The 18,419-nt window shown below is 44.0% G+C and overlaps 1 long non-coding RNA gene, 1 other non-coding gene and 1 pseudogene across 2 annotated transcripts; 1 reads left to right on the plus strand and 2 right to left on the minus strand.

The window, feature by feature from the left end:
• The window catches only part of LOC128572387 (PHD finger protein 6-like), a 283,036-nt pseudogene extending 265,161 nt beyond the window's left edge, over positions 1–17,875 (minus strand).
• LOC128572392 (uncharacterized) lies at positions 1,845–7,375 on the plus strand. Its single transcript, XR_008376194.1, has 3 exons — positions 1,845–2,092; positions 3,355–3,513; positions 7,088–7,375. It is a non-coding gene; the product is annotated as an uncharacterized LOC128572392 (long non-coding RNA).
• Positions 11,849–11,981, minus strand: LOC128573229 (U11 spliceosomal RNA). The gene has a single exon (XR_008376384.1). It is a non-coding gene; the product is annotated as a U11 spliceosomal RNA (small nuclear RNA).
• Positions 17,876–18,419: the final 544 nt, after the last annotated feature.

The raw sequence follows: 18,419 nt of genomic DNA on the forward strand, positions 1-18,419 counted from the left end.
GTAGAATTCAGGCTGGGGGCTGGGGGCTGAGAAGGTGTGAGGCTCCAATGGGTGTGAGGGCAGGTTAGGGGAGGACAGGTTGGAGAGGGGATGCTCTCTGCGATCTGGGCGGGAGGCTGGGGGAGGGAGGGACAGGCTTGCATTCCTAGGGTGGGGACTGGTGCTCACCTGGGAACTGCTGGCTGAGGGCAGGCCAAGCCACCCACCCCCAAACCTCTGCCCTGTCTCTTGGCGTCTTGCGGTTGCCGGAACAAAGGGCCTGGCTCCTGGGCCCACAGTGCAGAATCAGAGCACCGGCAGAGGGGCAGCGGGGCAAGCAGAGCGGCAGTGAAAATGGAGATTCGCGGGTGCTCTGACAGCAGCCGAGGATGCAGGGGTTATTCGCGCTCTATCAGGGGCTGAGGCGGTGGCAGCGGCACCAACAGGCCACAGTCAGAGGTGCCGGGGCTGAGTCCGGATCCAGTTTCGAGTCCCGGCCTGAGGTCATAGGTGTGGCTGCAGCAGGAGCAGAGGTTGGGACCACCTGGGCCATCGTGGCAGATGCGGCGGGTCCCCGCTGGCGCTGTGGCTCTTAGGGTCACACAGACAGGCCCTGGCAGTCACACCTTCAAGTAACAAAAGAGGCGGCAGATCACATCTTGCCGCTCCCTCGTCGCCCCACAGGCCCGCCAACGCCTCTCTGCCCATCCTTTCACCCCTGGCTGTCTGCGACTGTAGCTCCTCTTCCACCAACAAGATGCCCCTGCCCTGGCCCCGACTCTCCATGCTGGAAGTGAGGGAGTGAGAACGCGAAGCAGGAGCTGAGCTTCTCCACAGCCTGAGGACCGGCTGTCCTCTCGCGGGTTGTGGATGTCCCCAGGCCAGGTGGGGGCGATGAATGCCCGGATCCTCCCTTCTGTTCAGCGGGGGAACCCGGAGCGACCTCTGCATCTATGGAGTGTCACAGGGGACCCCAGACCCCTTCTGCAGAGCAGTTTGCGTCTTCTTTGTCCCGCCTCCTGTCCCGCAACTTGGCGGGGCGAGGGGGGCGGGGTGCAGTCCCGGGGTAGGAAAGACACACTCACTTAGTGCCTCTCCCTGACTCGTGGTAACTTTTCAAAATCTAGATGTCGCTATTAATTTGGTTTAAAATAAACGTTATTTTACATTTAACTTCACAAAACATCCCAAAGGGAGGTCCTGATGCCACTTTGCTGTGGCTCTTGGAGGACTTTAAGTGTAGGGGCGGGCAGCTTCCCCTTGTTGAGATGGTGTTTTTAACTCCCCTTTCCGGTCTTCACCCCAGGAAAGGCGCTGGGCTCTCACCAGGACCCGGGTCTAGACAGGCCTCTGGGGGGGTCACAGAAATCATATAAAAAGATGGTCTTCACCACCATCCGCCTCTTCAACGTTTTACTTCCCCATTTTTTTTTTTTTTTTTTCAGAATTTGAGCAAGCCAATCCTGCTGAGACCCCACACTAAATAGGCCACAGGCTACAACATTTACCCATGAGCTTGCACCATCCAGGTAGTATTAAACTGTATGGAACAAAAATGCCCCGCCCACGGGGGGGGCGCGCTGCCCGGAGCGCCGGTCCTGATGTCATCTCCCACCAAGCGCCCCGCCTACTCTGGAATTGCCAGGTGCCAACTGCCAATCTCCAACTGCTAACAGTCCCCAAAGGCTGCACGACTCCTTTGGCGAGGGTAGGCCCATCCGCAGATGGCGGGCCACGCTGCTACTGGGGGCAAAGCTGGTGGGCTTTTTTTGGAAGTAGACGACGTCCCTGAAGAGGAGGGCTCAGAAGGTGCCGGCATGGGAGAGGCGCAGGTGGGCGCTGGGCGAATACAACAGCGGCCGCAGCCCCACCGTGCTGGGCTGTCCTTCCAGGAACTTCATGGAGGGACCGAGGAGGTGCACAGACCAGGGCTGCCTACTGCCCGGGTTGCATTGCAGGTGGCGTCATTTCCTGTTGTATGGCTGCTCCGGCCAGCAGTGGTAAAGAATGGAGCGGCCTCGTGTTAGACTGAGACACCGTCTGGGGAGGCAGCAGGGCCGGTGCGGGTTGGGGCCTCTGAGGGGCCAGGGACGTGACTCACATTTACCTAAAGGTGGGCTCCCCCTGAGGACGGCTATGCAGCCGCTGACATGTCTCCGCGTCCCAGATTCTTACTACTCTTATATATTTAAATTGAAGAAAGATAGTGTTCAGTGTCCTTTTTAATGAACCTGATTCATGAGACTTAGTAGAATATGGGGACACTTCTGCTCATTCTTGCATAGCTGACTTTGTAACCTGGAGCAAATTGCTTCCTTGACCTGGGTCTTATTTGTTAAATACTGGGTTTCACAGACAGCTTGAGCTCCAGTTCCCTGAAGCACTAAGATTCCTTGCCCCTGACATAACCCAAGTTCCCGAGGTTTCTCCTGTGTCTGAGAAGTCACAGGGAAGTCACGGAAGACAGTTGTTCTCCATCTGTTTCTGAATGGTTCAGAGTGTGCACTGCTCCTAGCCCAGACTTGCCTACCCCAGCCCTGAACCTCTTCCAGTGCCAGGTTTGTTGAGACATTCTCCAGCCTTCTGAGCTGCTGCTGCTATTGATGGTGGTGAAAGAAGATAATAGTAATAATAGTGCATGGGGCGGTGCCTGTGTCTCAGTGAGTAGGGGGCCAGCGCCATATGCCGAGGGTGGCGGGATCCAACCCGGCCCCAGCCAAACTGCAACAAAAAATAGCTGGGCCGTGTGGTGGGTGCCTGTAGTCCCAACTATGTGGGAGGCTGAGGCAAGAGAATCACCTAAGCCCAAGAGCTGGAGGTTGCTGTGAGCTGTGACGTTACGGCACTCTACCGAGGGTGACAAAGTGAGACTCTGTCTCTTAAAAAAAAAAGAAAAAGGTAATAATAGTGCATGTTAATGACTGCCTAGATGCTAATTAAGTATGACAAGAATTTACTCAGTGCCCTAACCTATGTTAGCCACTTAGCAGTCTATATGAACATACATCACATCTGTCACTTAACCCTCCAGCGACCATCTCTGATAGTAATGATTACTAACCATCTCCCTTTTACAGAGGAAAGCAGGCAGAGTGGGACAAATGGCAGTAGAGGAGGTAGGAGTCAAACCCAGGCAGTCTGGTTCTAGAGTCAGGGCTCTCCTCAGTGTGTCCACCACTTGTGCCCCTTGGTGTCTGCACCCTTAACACTATGTTGTGAACACTCTCTGGCAGACATTTTCTGTATTTCAAGCCCAGAACATTAAGCTTTTGTCCCTGATGGATGCTTGCATATTCTGCCCTTCTCTGGTAGGGCTTAATTTTATGGTGGCCTGGCTTTTGTGGTAAATATAACCTCTTTGTTTACCCATCTCAGGTGACACTAAATGGAAAATTGTGACAAGGTACCACAATGATTATGGCATGATTTTTTATTTAATATACTCCAATGAAGCTGTAACAAGCAAAGTGCTTCCAAATACCACAGGAACTTGCAGAAAAAAATAAAGTATCAAATGGACTGAAAACAATCAGGGTAAGTTCTGAGTTCACTTCAGTTGGAAACAGTCTGTTTTCACCATGGTGCTTCATGTTGCTTTCCTCATATTTAGGTAACCTCTCAGACATGAGCTGGCCAAAGGGGAGAGAGTACAATGTACATCTTTATAATGATTTCTGTTTTTAAAAATAAGTGGTGGTCCCTGTGAATCATTCAGACATAGAAATTTATCATTTAAATAATAGAATTTGGCTATAAATACATGCCATGGAGAATGCTGTAAAGGTTCTCTATATATTCTTTGTGTGTTTCAGAATTATTAAAAATTGTTTGGCACCTATAGCATAGTGGTTATGGCACCAGCCACATACACTGAGGCTGGCAGGTTCAAACCTGGCCTAGGCCAGCTAAACAACAATGACAACTGCAACAAAAAATAGCCAGGTGTTGTGGTAGGCGCCTGTAGTCCTAGCTACTTGGGAGGCTGAGTCAAGAGAATCACTTAAGCCGAAGAGTTTGAGGTTGCTGTGAGCTGTGACATCACAGCACTCTACTGAGGGTGACATAGTGAGACTGTCTCCAAAAAAAAAAAAAAAATAGTTATCCAATCAGCAAAGATAATTAGTGGACTCTTATTCAACAATTTCCTTTTTTATGTAAAAATAGTATTTTTATAGTACAAATTCATGGAAGTAGAATTGGTAGGTCATAGGTATCCAGATTTCATACTTATCACAATAACATCCAATGTATGTTTTCAGGAGCAGAATAAGAGACTGGCTATTAACCATCATTAACAAGGATATGGATATTATGTATCTTTTATTTATTTATGTATTTTTGAGAGAGTCTCACTGTGGTGCCCTCTGTAGAGTGCTGTAGCATCACCGCTCACAGCAACCTCAAATTCTTGACCTTAAGTGATTCTCTTGCCTCAGCCTCCCAAGTAGCTGAGACTACAGGCATCCACCCCAATACCCAACTAATTTTTGGTTGTAGTTGTCATTGTTGTATGGCAGGCCCGGGCTGGTTTTGAACCTGCCAGCTCCAATGTATGTGGCTGGTGCTCTAGCCACTGAGCTACAGGCCCTGAGCTATATTATGTACCTTTTAAATCTTTGCTAATCTATAAGAGAAGACTGATGTCACTCAGCCTTTTTACATTTTTTCATGAATTATTTTCATGTGTTCTTTGTTCATTTTTGGTTAACTTTTTCACTTATTAAATCTTATATATTAGGGAAATCAGTACTTTTAAAGGAAAATTATGTGATGTTGTTGCAAATATTTTCTATAATACCTTTTAACTTTTTTGTAGCATTTCATTTTATATCTTAATTAAGAAATATGTGTTTCATATTCTTTCATAAGAATTAAGTTAAATGTGTTTGTCTTTTTCATATCGCTTTGGGATTCTGTAGTAATCTTTAGAGATGCATATTCAACTTACTACTAAAAATAGTAACTCGGATTTACTTAACAATTAACCATTTCCTCTGTCTGGAATTTATCTTGGTGCACAGACTGAAAAGAAGGGACCAGGTATCATTTTCCTAATGGGTAGCCAGTGCCAGTCACATCACTGAGTCACTTGACCACTTCATGATCAGGAAGATTTTCCCTACGCTTTCTACCTAGAACTTTGTAGCTTTAGCTCTTCACTTTGTCTTTGATCCTTTTTGAGTTAATTTTTGTGTTTGATGTAAAGTATCAGTAAAACTTCATTTTTTTGCATATTTTTCAAAAAGACTACACAATAGAGAATGTGCATTCCCTATTAAATGGTCTTGACACCCCTGTCAAAAATAAGTTCTCCATATATGCAAGAGTTTACTTCTAGGCCCTCTGTTCCATTCCACTGGTTCATATTGTTTGATGACTGTATCTTTGTAGGCAGTGTTGAAATCAGAAAGTAGGAGACCTTTAATTTTGTTATTCCTCTTTAAGAGTGCTCCAGCTATTAGGATCTCTTGAGATTCCATTTGAATTTTAGGATGCGTTTTTTAATTTGTGTGGAAATACACTGGTGGGATTTTAGTACAGATTGCATTGAATCTGCACACCACTTTTGGGAGTATTGTCATCATAATATTATTAAATGTTCCAATTCATGAATATGAATGTCTTTCACTTATTTAGGTCTTTAATTTTATTCATCAGTATTTCATAGTTTTCAGTGTATGAGTTTTTCACATTGTTGGATAAATTAATTCTTAAGCATCCTATTCTTTCTGATGCCATTGTACATGGGATTGTTTTGTCAATTTCCGTTTTGGATTCTTCACTGCAAGTGTACAGAAATAAAACTGAGGCTCAGGGGCCCATAGCACAGTGGTTATGGCGCCAGCCACATACACTGAAGCTGGTGGGTTTGAACCCGGCCTGGGGCCAAGCTAAACAACAATGATAACAACCTCAACAAAAAGTAACTGGGTGTTGTGGCAGTTGCTTGTAGTCCCAGCTACTTGGGAGGCTGAGGCAAGAGAATCACGTAAGCCCAAGAGTTTGAGGTTGCTGTGAGCTATGATGCCACAGAACTCTATGTAGGGTGACAAAGGGAGACTCTGTCTCAAAAAAAAAAAAAAACCCTGATTTTTCTGTGTTGACTTTGTATCCTACCACTTTGTAGAATTCAACTTTTAGCTTTTTTTTTTTTTTTTTTTGCAGTTTCTGGCCGGGGCTGTGTTTGATCCTGCCACCTCTGGCATATGGGGCCAGTGCCCTACCCCTTTGAGCCACAGGCATTGCCCTACTTTTCTTTTTTTTTTTTTTTTGGAGAGTTTTTGTGGCATCTGTGAAGTTTTCTATATATAAAATCAGGTCATCTGTGAGAAAAGACAGCTTTACCACCTCTTTGATAATTCATACACATTGTATTTCTTTTTTTTGTACCTAACTGGGCTATAGCCAGAATTTCCGGTACAATGTTGAAAAGATGAGAGTGGCATGTTTTCAGTCTTTCAAGGAGTATGATATTAGCTATGGGTTTTTCATTTATGGCCTTTACCATGTTGAGGAAATTTCCTTCTATTCCTAGTTAATTGAGGGTTTGTATCTTGAAAGAATGTTGAATTTTGCCAAATGCTTTTTCTGCACTGAGATAATCATGTGATTTTTTTTCCTTCATCCTGTCAATGTAGTATATTATGTTAACTGATTTTCATATGTTGACATACCTTTGCCTTTGGGGATAAACCCTTTTTATATTCATGGTATATAATCTTTTTAATATGCTATGGAATATTTTTCCTTTTGTTGAAGATTTTTATTTCTGTATTCATAAAGAATTGCTGTAGAGTCAGTGTTGGTATTCCCCACAAAATTCACATGCTGAAATTCTAACCCGCAATGTGATATTATTAGGAGGTGTGGAGGCCTGGGTAGGCAACACCTATAAAACATGCCCTGGAGAGCTCCCCCAGCCCTTCAACCTATTGAGAAGATGCCATTTATGTAGCAGAAAGAGGGCCCTCACCATACATGGGATCCACCAGCACCTGGATCTTGGATTTACCAGACCTAGTGAACTAAGACTGGGATACTGGCCTGCAGTTTGCTTTTCTTGTAGCTCTACTGTCACAGTTTTTTAAAATGTTTGTTTGTCTTACAGGTCTTACAAAAATGACAACTACAACCAAAAAATAGCTGGACATTGTAGGAGGTGCCTGTAGTCCCAGCCACTTGGGAGGCTGAGGCAAGAGAATCTCTTAAGCCCAGGAGTTGGAGGTTGCTGTGAGCTGTCTCTGATAAACAGCAAGAGAACAGCACAATCCATGGTGGAAGGCTGCCATGTGTCAGGTTTCTGAAAAGGATGAGAGCCAGAGAGCCCTAAAGTCTGGGGAGAAAAGAGGAGATGAAACAAGATGCACTCCACACCCCTGGTCCACAAAACCAGACTGCCCTGGTGAGTTTTCCTTAATTGAATGCCTGTCAAGGAAATTCCCTAGGCTGATGTGACAGCCACAGGGATAAGTTTCTGCAACCACAGGAAGGAAGATTCCTTGGGACCTTGCAGGGCTTACTACATCTGCAGAAGGAAGACTTTGTTCATGCCCCTTTCTCCAATAGTTGAGTGTGAACTCTCCACTCTCAACCTCAGATATTCTAGGGCAGAAATGATGCAGGCCCTGCTGGAGGTGGGTGGTAACAGGGAGCCCCCAGCCTCCAGGGACCCATCTCTCACCTTTTGCCCCAGCACTAGGGGAACTCTACTTGCTAGCTCTAGCCCCACACTGCCTAAGCTGTGTCATGACTATGCCAAGTAGAAAAGGCCACCTGGGCCTCTCCCCCCACCTCCCCTGCTGCAGGCAGGTTTAACTATGAGGTGGCCTCACCTCAGGGCCAGCCCCAGGCCACATCTTCCTCCCACTCTTCTCTGGACGGCTACAGTTAAAACTCAGAGGCTCCTGAGTAGAACTACATGTCCTCTTAGAACAACAGTCCTGGCCAGCTGGAGAGGAGGGAGAGTCAACAGGGGACAGGGTGCTGTGACCTTGTCTAGGGTCTGTGACCTTGACCTAGGGTTTCCCACATAGGCAAGTTGCCAGGCCATAGGATTTCTTAGAGACCCCATAGGCACAGTGCTAAGTTTGCTCATGGATTGGCAGAATCAACATTGTTTTTTTTTTTTTTTAGAATCAACATTGTTAAAATGTCTATACTACTCAAAGTGATTTACAGATCCAATGCAATTCCCATTAAAATACTAACACATATATCACAGATCTTAAAAACTTGTAATTCTGGGTGGCGCCTGTGGCTCAAAGGAGTAGGGCGCCAGCCCCATATACCAGAGGTGGCAGGTTCAAACCCGGCCCCAGCCAAAACCTGCAAAAAAAAAAAAAAAAAAGAAAGAAAGAAATTCTACACTTCATATGGAATCAGAAAAGACCCCCAAATAGCCGATGCAATCTTATACTATAAGAATAAATCTGGGCTGGGCACGATAGCTCATGCCTGTAATCCCAGCACTCTGGGAAGTCGAGACAGGTGGATTGCCTGAGCTCAGGAGTTTGAAATCACCTTGAGGTAGAGCAAGACCTGTCTCTAAAAATAGCCGGGTGTTGTGGCCGGGACCTGTAGTCCTGGCTACTCGGGAGGCTAAGGCAAGACTATCACTTGAGCCCAAGAGTTTGAGGTTCCTACAGCTACGACACCATGGCACTCTAATGAGGGCAACAAAATGAGACTCTGTCTCAAAAAAAATACCCACAAGAACAAATTTGGAGGCATCACTTTACCAGACTTCAAGCTATACTACGAGGGTGTAGTAACCACAACAGCATGGCACTGGCACAAAAACAAGAGACATGACCTATGGATCAGAACAGAGAACCCAGAGATGAAACTATCCTCATATAACCATCTTTTAATGAGGTTGTTTGATCTTTTCTAGTTGATTTGCTTGAGTTATTTGTAGATTATGGTTATTAACTCTTTGTGGGATGTGTAGAGTGCAAATATCTTCTCCCATTATGTAGCTTGTCTATTTGCTCTATTGATTGTATCCTTGGCTGTGCAGAAACTTTTAAATTTGATCAGGTCCCATTTATTTATTTTTATTCTTGCTATGATTGCCACTGAAGTCTTTTTTTTTTTTTTTTTTTTTTTTTTGAGACAGAGTCTCACTATGTCGTCCTTGGGAGAGTGCCGTGGCATCACAGCTCACAGCAACCTCAAACTCTCTGGGGCTTAAGTGATTCTCTTGCCTCAGCCTCCCAAGTAGCTTGGACTACAGGCGCCCGCCACAACACCCAGCTATTTTTTGGTTGTAGTTGTTATTGTTATTTGGCAGGCCCAGGCTGGATTCGAACCCACCAGCTCTGGTGTATGTGGCTGGTGTCCTAGCCGCTGAGCTACAAGCGCTGAGCTGCCATGGAGTCTTATACATAAATTCTTTGCCTAGGCCAATATCTATAAGAGATTCTCCATCATTTTCTTCTATGACTGTTTTAGTTTCATGTCTTAGGTTTATGTCTGTTATCCACAGTGAGTTAATTTTATGAGTGGTGAGAGGTATGGGTCCTGTTTTAGCCTTTTACATGTGGCTATCCAGTTTCCAAGCATCATTTATTGAATATGGATTCTTTTCCCCAGGGTATATTTTTATTTGCTTTGTCAATGACAACTGCAGCAAAAAAATACACGAGTGTTGTGGCAGGCGCCTGTAGTTCCAGCTATTTGGGAGGCTGAGATAAGAGAATCGCTTAAGCCCAAGAGTTTGAGGTTGCTGTGAGCTGTGATGCCACGGCACTCTATCGAGGGTGACAACATACTGAGACTCGGTCTCTAAATAAATAAATAAAAGAAATATAATATGACCCACATATGTAATGAAACTTTTTCTAGCTACAGTAAAGAGAGTGAAAAGAAACATATTGAATTAATTTTAATTTCCAAAAGTATATGATTGATTTTAACATGTAAGCAATATTAAATACTAATAAGATTTATTTTTTTTGAGATGGACTCTCACTATAGTGCCCTTGGTAGGTCCATCTAAGCCATCTGATCTTTGACAAAGCAAATAAGATATACACTGGGAAAAATAATCCATCTAAGATGGTAAAGCCATCTTTGTTTTATGGCTAAGTAGTAGTCCATGGTATACATATACTACATTTTCACTTCTTTCATGTGGAAGTAGCTTCCACATCTTTGTGATTGTAAATTATGCTGCAATAAACATAGTAGTTCCAGCTACTTAGGAGGTTGAGACAAGAGAATTGCTTGAGCCCAAAGAGTTTGTGAGCTATGACTCACAGCAACCTCCAATTCTTGGGCTTAAGTGATTCTCTCTTGCCTCAGCCTCCTAAGTAGGTGGAACTACAAGTGCCTGCCACAATGCCCGGCTATTTTTTTGTTGCAGTCGTCATCCTTGTTTAGCAGACCCAGGCCAGGTTCAAACCCACCAACTTCGGTGTATGTGGCCAGCGCAGTAACCTCTGTGCTACGGGTGCCCAGCCAATCCTGGACTTTTCAATGAAAAATTTTCCCTATATTTAATAGACATGTGATATAAGGAATAATTATTCCCTCATAACTATGTTTAATTATGATTGCACAGGACAAAATTTGAGTGTATAGCAACTTCTGTATAAATCACTTATATGTACATACTCTAAGTATGTTTGATTTTAGTATCTTTTTTCTATATGAGGTTGTTCTGATTATTTTTATTAAAATGTAATCTTATGTGGCTGGGCATGGTGGCTCACGCCTGAAATCCAAGCACTCTGGGAGGCCAAAGAGGGTGGATTGCCTGAGCTTACAGGTTAGAGACCAGCCTGAGCCAGAGTAAGACCCCATCTCTAAAAATAGCCTGGCATTGTGGCAGCTACCTACAGTCCCAGCTATTTGGGAGGCTGAGACAACAGAATTGCTTGAGCCCAAAGAGTTTGAGGTTGCTATGAGCTATGACACTGTGGCACTCTACCTAGGGTGACAAACTGAGACTCTGTCCCCCCCAAAAGTAATCTTATGTTTATAAATGTAATAAGTAGGTTTATATTTTGTTTAAAAAGGCATATACACCGGTCCCATATACCCAGGGTGACAGGTTCAAACCCAGCCCTGGCCAAACTGCAAAAAAAAAAAAAATCGGGGGGCGCCTGTGGCTCAGTCAGTAAGGCGCCGGCCCCATATACCGAGGGTGGTGGGTTCAAAACCGGCCCCGGCTGAACTGCAACCAAAAAATAGCTGGGCGTTGTGGCGGGTGCCTGTAGTCCCAGCTACTCTGGAGGCTGAGGCAAGAGAATCACGTAAGCCCAGGAGTTGGAGGTTGCTGTGAGCTGTGTGATGCCATGGCATTCTACCAAGGGCCATAAAGTGAGGCTCTGTCTCTACAAAAAAAAAAAAAAAAAAACTTCGGTGGTGCTTGTGGTGCACTGGGTAGGGCACCGGCCCTATATACCAAGGGTAGCAGTTTCGAACCCGGCCCCCGGCCAGCTAAAACAGCAATAAGAATTGCAACAAAAAATAACTGGGCATTGTGGTGGGCACCTGTAGTCCCAGCTACTCAGGAGGCTGAGGCAAGAGAATCACTTAAGCCCAGGAGTTTGAGGTTGCTTTGAGCTGTGATACCACGGCACTCTACTGAGGGCGACAAAGTGAGACTGTGTCTCAAAAAAAAAAAAGGCATATGCAGCAATGTGAGGGACAGAAATAATAGGAAAAACATACATATTAAGTGCTTCGTGTCTTTAAAGTTTGAACATTTAATTAAACTAAAGTTTAAAAATCCTCACATAGTTCACAAATATCCTATACAGAAGCAAAGGTCTGTGTGATTTGGGAACTTTGACTTTAGACTAGTATTTGTAACTCTGTTTACATTTCAAAGGACAGAATAGTATTGTTCTCTTTTTACTTTAAGGGCATCGATACCACAATCACCAGCTGCCAACAACCAAAAAAAAATATGCTTCCAAAATCTCCTGATGTCAATTCTGCATGAAGAGCAACCAACCTGCCCTTGTGTGCAACTTACGACAACAGGCCTTTTTATTGTGTTATTCTTGACATTGACTCAGTCCTGTTCTTTCCTATGGAATGAAAATCTTCACTGCCCACAAGTCTTTTGAAGTCTTTCTTTTTGCTGATTTTTTAGCAGGAGAGGTGGTATTTCTTCAGTCTTTGCAGATGAAGAGTTTATGATGTTAGAGCCCCTTACTTCTCCTTTTAAGAGGGGACGGCATTAGAACGCTGAATACTGGTGAAATAATCAGACCTTCCACGGCAGGTCCATGCAAGTCTTTGTATTTTTCGCCACACAATTCAGACATGTGCCAGGAAAGAAAATCAAATAGAAACAGGTACAATTTTTCAAAAGTGTTCCAACCTTTACAAAAGTACCAGTGATGAGGAGCCACACGTGTGGATGCCTTTAATTTATAGTTACAGCTGGTTTGCTGAGGTTTATACTGGCGGGTGCTAGAGATGCTACCTTAGCTACCACTAAGTTAGGAGCCTTTAAGGCAGCAGTTCTCAACCTGTGGGTCGTGACCCATAGGAACAGTATTAAAGGGCCGCAGCATTAGGAAGGTTGAGAACCGCTGCTTTAAGGACTATGATCATATTGCTGGAGCAAAGTGCAACTTTAAATAAGTTGTTTAAAAATGAGGCTCCCAAAGATGTAAAGGCAACATGACAGGCTCCTAACAGCAGTATCACCTGTCACCTGCACATTCACTACTTAAACATAATGAACATATACTTCTACAACAGTGTTTTTTCAGCTATTAATTCCACCTGGTTGTTATTAGTTACTGTGTTCTGGGTTGTATTGGAGCATAGGAGAGGACTAATGAGCAAAGTGCCAAAATGTGCTGTTTCACGTACCCATTAATTATGCTATAAAAATGCATTATTTTGAAGTATGACAGTAAGTGCCAACTTTAAATGTGTGCCCATTTCAGTTGTAATTGTCCTGTATACTCACCAAAAGTCACAAGTCATGAATAATACTATGCTCCATAAAATTTACCATCCCCATTAAAAACTTATATCCTTCCTAGATCCAGCACTTGAAACGCTCACACCTTGTACAGTCTAATTGTAGGTCAGATCTCTCAGCCTAGCCACTAATGCTCTAGCATACTTGTGGGACTTCACTGTGATACAGAATAGACACTTAAATGAACTTGCAAACTAAGTAAATAAAAGACAGTCAAAAGTGATCAGTGAATTGTATATGTAGATGTAACTGGGAATAGAATTACAAGAAATTGTTAATGGATGATTATGTGAAAGGTAGAGGTTCAAGAGGAAAACCATTAAGAACACATTAAGCTTGGCTTGGCACCCATAGTGTAGTGGTTAGGGCACCAGCCACATGCACAGGGGCTGGTGGGTTCGAACCCAACCTGCTAAACAATAACAACAAAAACAAAAAAATAGCCAGGAGTTGTGGCAGGCACCTGCCTCAGCCTCCTAAGTAGCTGGGACTACAGGTGCCTGCCACAATGCCCGGGTATTTTTTGTTGTTGTAGTTGTCATTGTTTGGCAGGCTGGGCTGGGTTTGAACCCGCCAGCCCAGTGTATGTGGCTGGTGCCCTAGCTGCTGAGCTACAGGTGCCGAGCCAGCAGCACTGCTCCTGGAGCTAACATCTGTGGAAATCTGCATGTTCTCTGATCTGGTAACCTAACCAGCACTCCCAGCCAGCTTAATTGCTGCAAGTTTTAAGAAAATGTCAGCTCCCCTCATGACAGGGCTAAGTGTTCATGATTATGAATTTTGCTTCCTTCAAGGACAAGTTTGCAGATGGATAATAAATAGTTGCGATCAAAGTCACTTTAGGATTTTCCCAAAGTGCCTTCATTTGTTTCAAATCCATTTTTGGTACACACTTTGCTAAAACAAATCCATTTTTGGTACACACAGTGCTAAAACAGGTGCCAGCAATAACACGAACGCTCAGGTTACACCAGTAACTTGCTCCCTTAAGGCCACATGTGGCCTTCCAGGTCCTTCAGTCCTGCTTGACTGATCCAAATTTTACAGAAAAAATCTTTTCATTTTTATTGATACATTTTTATCCATCTTTTATATTTGTATTTTATTTTTAAAGTGTATTTTAAAAAAGAAAAAATAAAATAAGTTTTATTGAAACAATCCTCCAGGTTAGACTGGCATAATTAGAACATTAATAAGCCAGAAGGGCTAAATTGATGGCTGCTATGCTCATGATTTAGTTCTAACTCTCCCGCCTGAACGGTGCCACTACCACACCAGGCTTGTTGGTGAGAATGTATGGAAGTCGAGGACACAGGTCTGTTATCAGCTTTTGAAAACAGTGCATTGTACTATGTTTCTGTTTGAAGTAGATTTGTGAACACTTGCATAGTTCAACAATATTTTTTAACTGTCTGCTTAATAGCCCATCATGTCAAAGAAGACCAAGAGTGTGCAGAAGGAATAAAAAATATTTTTCTTTTTTTTTTTTTTTTGAGACACAGTCTCACTTTGTCACCCTTGGTAGAGTGCCATGGCATCATAGCTCACAGCAACCTCAAACTCTTTGGGCTCAAGAGATCCTCTGGCCTCAGCCTCCCAAGTAGCTGGTACTACAGGCACCTGCCACAACACCCAGCTATTTTTAGAGATGGGGGGCCTCACTCTTGCCCAGGCTGGTCTCAAACTCCTCAGCTTAGGCAATCCACCCAGCTTGGTTTCCCAGAGTGATAGGATTGCAGATGTGAGCCACAGCGCCTAGCCAGGAGATGGATTTGTTCCCAAATGGTAGAGTACTGTGGCATCATAGCTCACAGCAACCTCCGACTCTCAGGCTCAAGAAATTCTCTTGCCTCAGCCTCCCGAGTAGCTGGGAATACAGGTGCCCGCCACAACGACCTGCTATTTTTAGAGACACGCTGGTATCGAACTCATGACTTGAGGCATGAGTTCTCAACCTCAACCTCAACCTCCCAGAGTGCTGGGATTACAAGCATGAACCACCTTGTCTGGCCCTAAAACAGAATTTTTAATGAGGATTGGGAATTGCGATATTATTTTGTTTCTACTAAAGATAAGGTACCTTGCTCTGTGATACGACAATATCAATATTAAAGAAATTCAGGGCGGCGCCTGTGGCTCAGTCGGTAAGGCGCCGGCCCCATATACCGAGGGTGGCGGGTTCAAACCCGGTCCCGGCTGAACTGCAACCAAAAGATAGCTGGGCCTTGTGGAGGGCGCCTGTAGTCCCAGCTACTCGGGAGGCTGAGGCAAGAGAATCGCTTAAGCCCAGGAGTTGGAGGTTGCTGTGAGCTGTGTGATGCCATGGCACTCTACTCATAAAATCACACTCATATTAGCATTTCAGCCTCACCTATGTGTTATCACCAAGGCACTTAAAAAACTACAAATGGAGGCTCTGCGCCTGTAGCTCAAGCGGCAAGGGTGCCAGCCACATACACCGGAGCTGGCAGGCTCAAATCCAGTCCCAGCCCACCAAACAACAATGACAGCTGCAACTAAAAAAAAATAGCCAGGTGTTGTGGCAGGCGCCTGTAGTCCCAGCTACTAGGAGGCAGAGGCAGGAGAATCACTTGAGCTCAGGAGTTGGAGGTTGCTATGAGCTTGATGCCACAGCACTCTACCCAGGGTGACAGCTTGAGGCTCTGTCTCAAAAAAATAAAATAATTAATTAATTTTTTAAAAAACTACAAATGAGGGGTGGCACCTGTGGCTCAAGGAGTAGGGCGCCGGTCCCATATGCTGGAGGTGGCGGGTTCAAACCCAGCCCCAGACAAAAACCACAAAAAAAAAAAAAAACTACAAATTAAATTGAGCTCTCAGTGGATGACATTTTAAAGTCATTGATACTAATTAAGAGCCAATGGAAATATGGAAAAATGCAGTAGAATGCCTGTGCCTTTGGCAATATGCCCCCAATTCTTTTCAACCATTTATTGCTGTGAATCTATATTCTCCACCTAACCCAAATCAAGACACCCTTAAAGTCACAAGTGACTGAAGCCCATCTTGAGGATCAACTGATGCTATGGACCTCCATACTGCAACCAAATAATCAAATGCTTTCCAACAAAAAGCAGATGCAACAAAGTCATTAAAAGGTAAACTTTCAAATAAATAGTTTTTAGTTTTTGAAATTTTTTTATTGTTTGAGATTCTTTGAGGGTACAAAACATTAGGTTACACTGATTCCATTTGTTAAAGTCCCTCTTGTAATTGTGTCCCATATTTTTTGAAATTATTAAGTACATAGTAGTTTGATTTTTAAAAAATAATGTACATTTTTCAGTATATCTAATTGAAGTTTCTTTTTTTTCCCTAGTAACATGCTTTTAATTTAGCATAATAGGACTAAAAAATCATACTGGGCTTGGCACCTGTGGCTCAAGCGGCTAAAGCACCAGCCACATAACACCTGAGCTAGCAGGTTCAAATCCCGCCTGGGCCCGCCAAACAACAATGACTGCTGCAACCAAAAAATAGCCGGGCGTTGTGGTGTGTGTTTGTAGTCCTAGCTACTTGGGAGGTGGAGGCAGGAGAATCACTTGAGCCCAGGAGTTGGAGGTTGCTGTGAGCTGTGATGCCACAGGACTCTACCCAGGGCAAAAGCTGGAGGCTCTGTCTCAAAAAAATAAAAATAAAAAAATCATACTGCATACCATTACTTCAATATGAATTTTATCAGTTTATATTGTATTCTGACAACAGATCCCATATAATTAACTTTCATACCTAGTTTCCATTAAGTTGCTGCTGAGTTAGCTGTTGCTGATCAATTTCTATTTTTCCTGAGCTTTTACTCTCTTATTCCTCATCCTCTTCATCTTTCATCATTTCCACTATGATTTTTACAATAAAGTTTGTAAATTCCTCATGACAGATTTTCAATGTATTTGGCTTTGTCTTGTGGTAATGGTAAGTCTTAACACAGGCTTTTATTTCACATCCAATAGTAGCACCCACTTGACTGAAAAGGGTACATTTTATTCTTTTTCCTTGCTTAATCTCCTGAAGTACGGTTTTAATATCAAAATCTCCAAATTCTGCTCTTGGTGGTATTGTGAGCTGGACTGTGCCAGAAGAAAATAACATGCTCTTGTAATGCGCAGCTCTCTTCTTGGCATTAAATATATGCAGTTTTCCTCTTGCCTCATTTTCTTCCTCCCCAACATGACAGAATCCACATTTAGGCCCCATGTCGCTAGAGCTGCTTCTGTGTGGAGACCCATCTCTATAGGAACTACTTTACATTTCCATTTTGTCTGTTCCAGGGGAGAATGTGGACCTGGTATCTTAAGGCTTTAAAATTCATTTTTCTAGGCCTTCCTTTGCGACTTTTCTTTTTATTTTTAGGTGACAAGGGCTCTAGTTCATGTTCATTGAAACTTTCCTCTAAATCAGTTTCAGAATTATGTGCAGTTTTCTTGTGTTTTCAGTAATAAACCATGTATTGCGAAGGATTCTCTCACATTTCAGCTTTATCATGCACTGTGCAGTGGTAGTGCTATGTCCTGTGGCAAGTTTTCATGTTACAACCAATTGTTGCTCCAGGACAGTGGCACAAAGAACACAGCTTTGTGCCTCTTTTAATTTCCTTTTGGACATCTTCAATAGAAAATCCAAGACTTTCATCATGAGAGTGTGATGATAGCAAAGCCGATGAAAAGAGCAAGCACTTACGGTGTGCTGCCGTCTTCTGGTTCTCAGATATTAGTAACTGTCCACATTGCTTGTCAGTATTTGACTTCCAAATCCACATTTGCGCTGTCTCGTAGGCCCTTTTTTCTGTTCAACTGACCTTGGCATGATTTTTAAACTGCCTTTAGAAAGCCTCTTTAAGGGGCGGCGCCTGTGGCTCAGTGAGTAGGGCGCTGGTCCCATATGCCGAGGCTGGCGGGTTCAAACCCAGCCCCGGCCAAACTGCAATCAAAAAATAGCCGGGCGTTGTGGCGGGCGCCTGTAGTCCCAGCTGCTCTGGAGGCTGAGGCAAGAGATCGCGGAAGCCCAGGAGCTGGAGGTTGCTGTGAGCTGTGTGACATCATGGCACTCTACCCGAGGGCGGTACAGTGAGACTCTGTCGCTAAAAAAAAAAAAAAAGAAAGCCACTTTAAGTGTTAAGAAATCCCTAATTTTCAGAAACTGCCTTCCTAGATACTGAAGACCCCCAAACCGGGGGCCCAGAGGCAGAAGGCAAGAGAGAAGCGCCAATAAGGGGAAGAGAAAGAGTGGGTGTCAGTTATCCTGCAGCGCCTAAGAGCGGAGGTCTGTCGCCGGCGGTTGTTTCCTTTCATTCTCTAATTGAAGTTTATTGAATGTGGCTAAATAATGTAGCGTTCCAAGATGAAAAAGTTCCCCACTCCTGGTTTACACCACTGCTATTAGGAAGAGTTCTTCTCACCAAATACCACTTCAACAGCTACCAAGAATCACTGGTCCCGTCCTGGTCACAGGTATTCTCACTTCAGCTGTA

The sequence above is a fragment of the Nycticebus coucang genome, chromosome 20, assembly GCF_027406575.1.
Source record: "Nycticebus coucang isolate mNycCou1 chromosome 20, mNycCou1.pri, whole genome shotgun sequence".
NCBI lineage: Eukaryota > Metazoa > Chordata > Mammalia > Primates > Lorisidae > Nycticebus > Nycticebus coucang.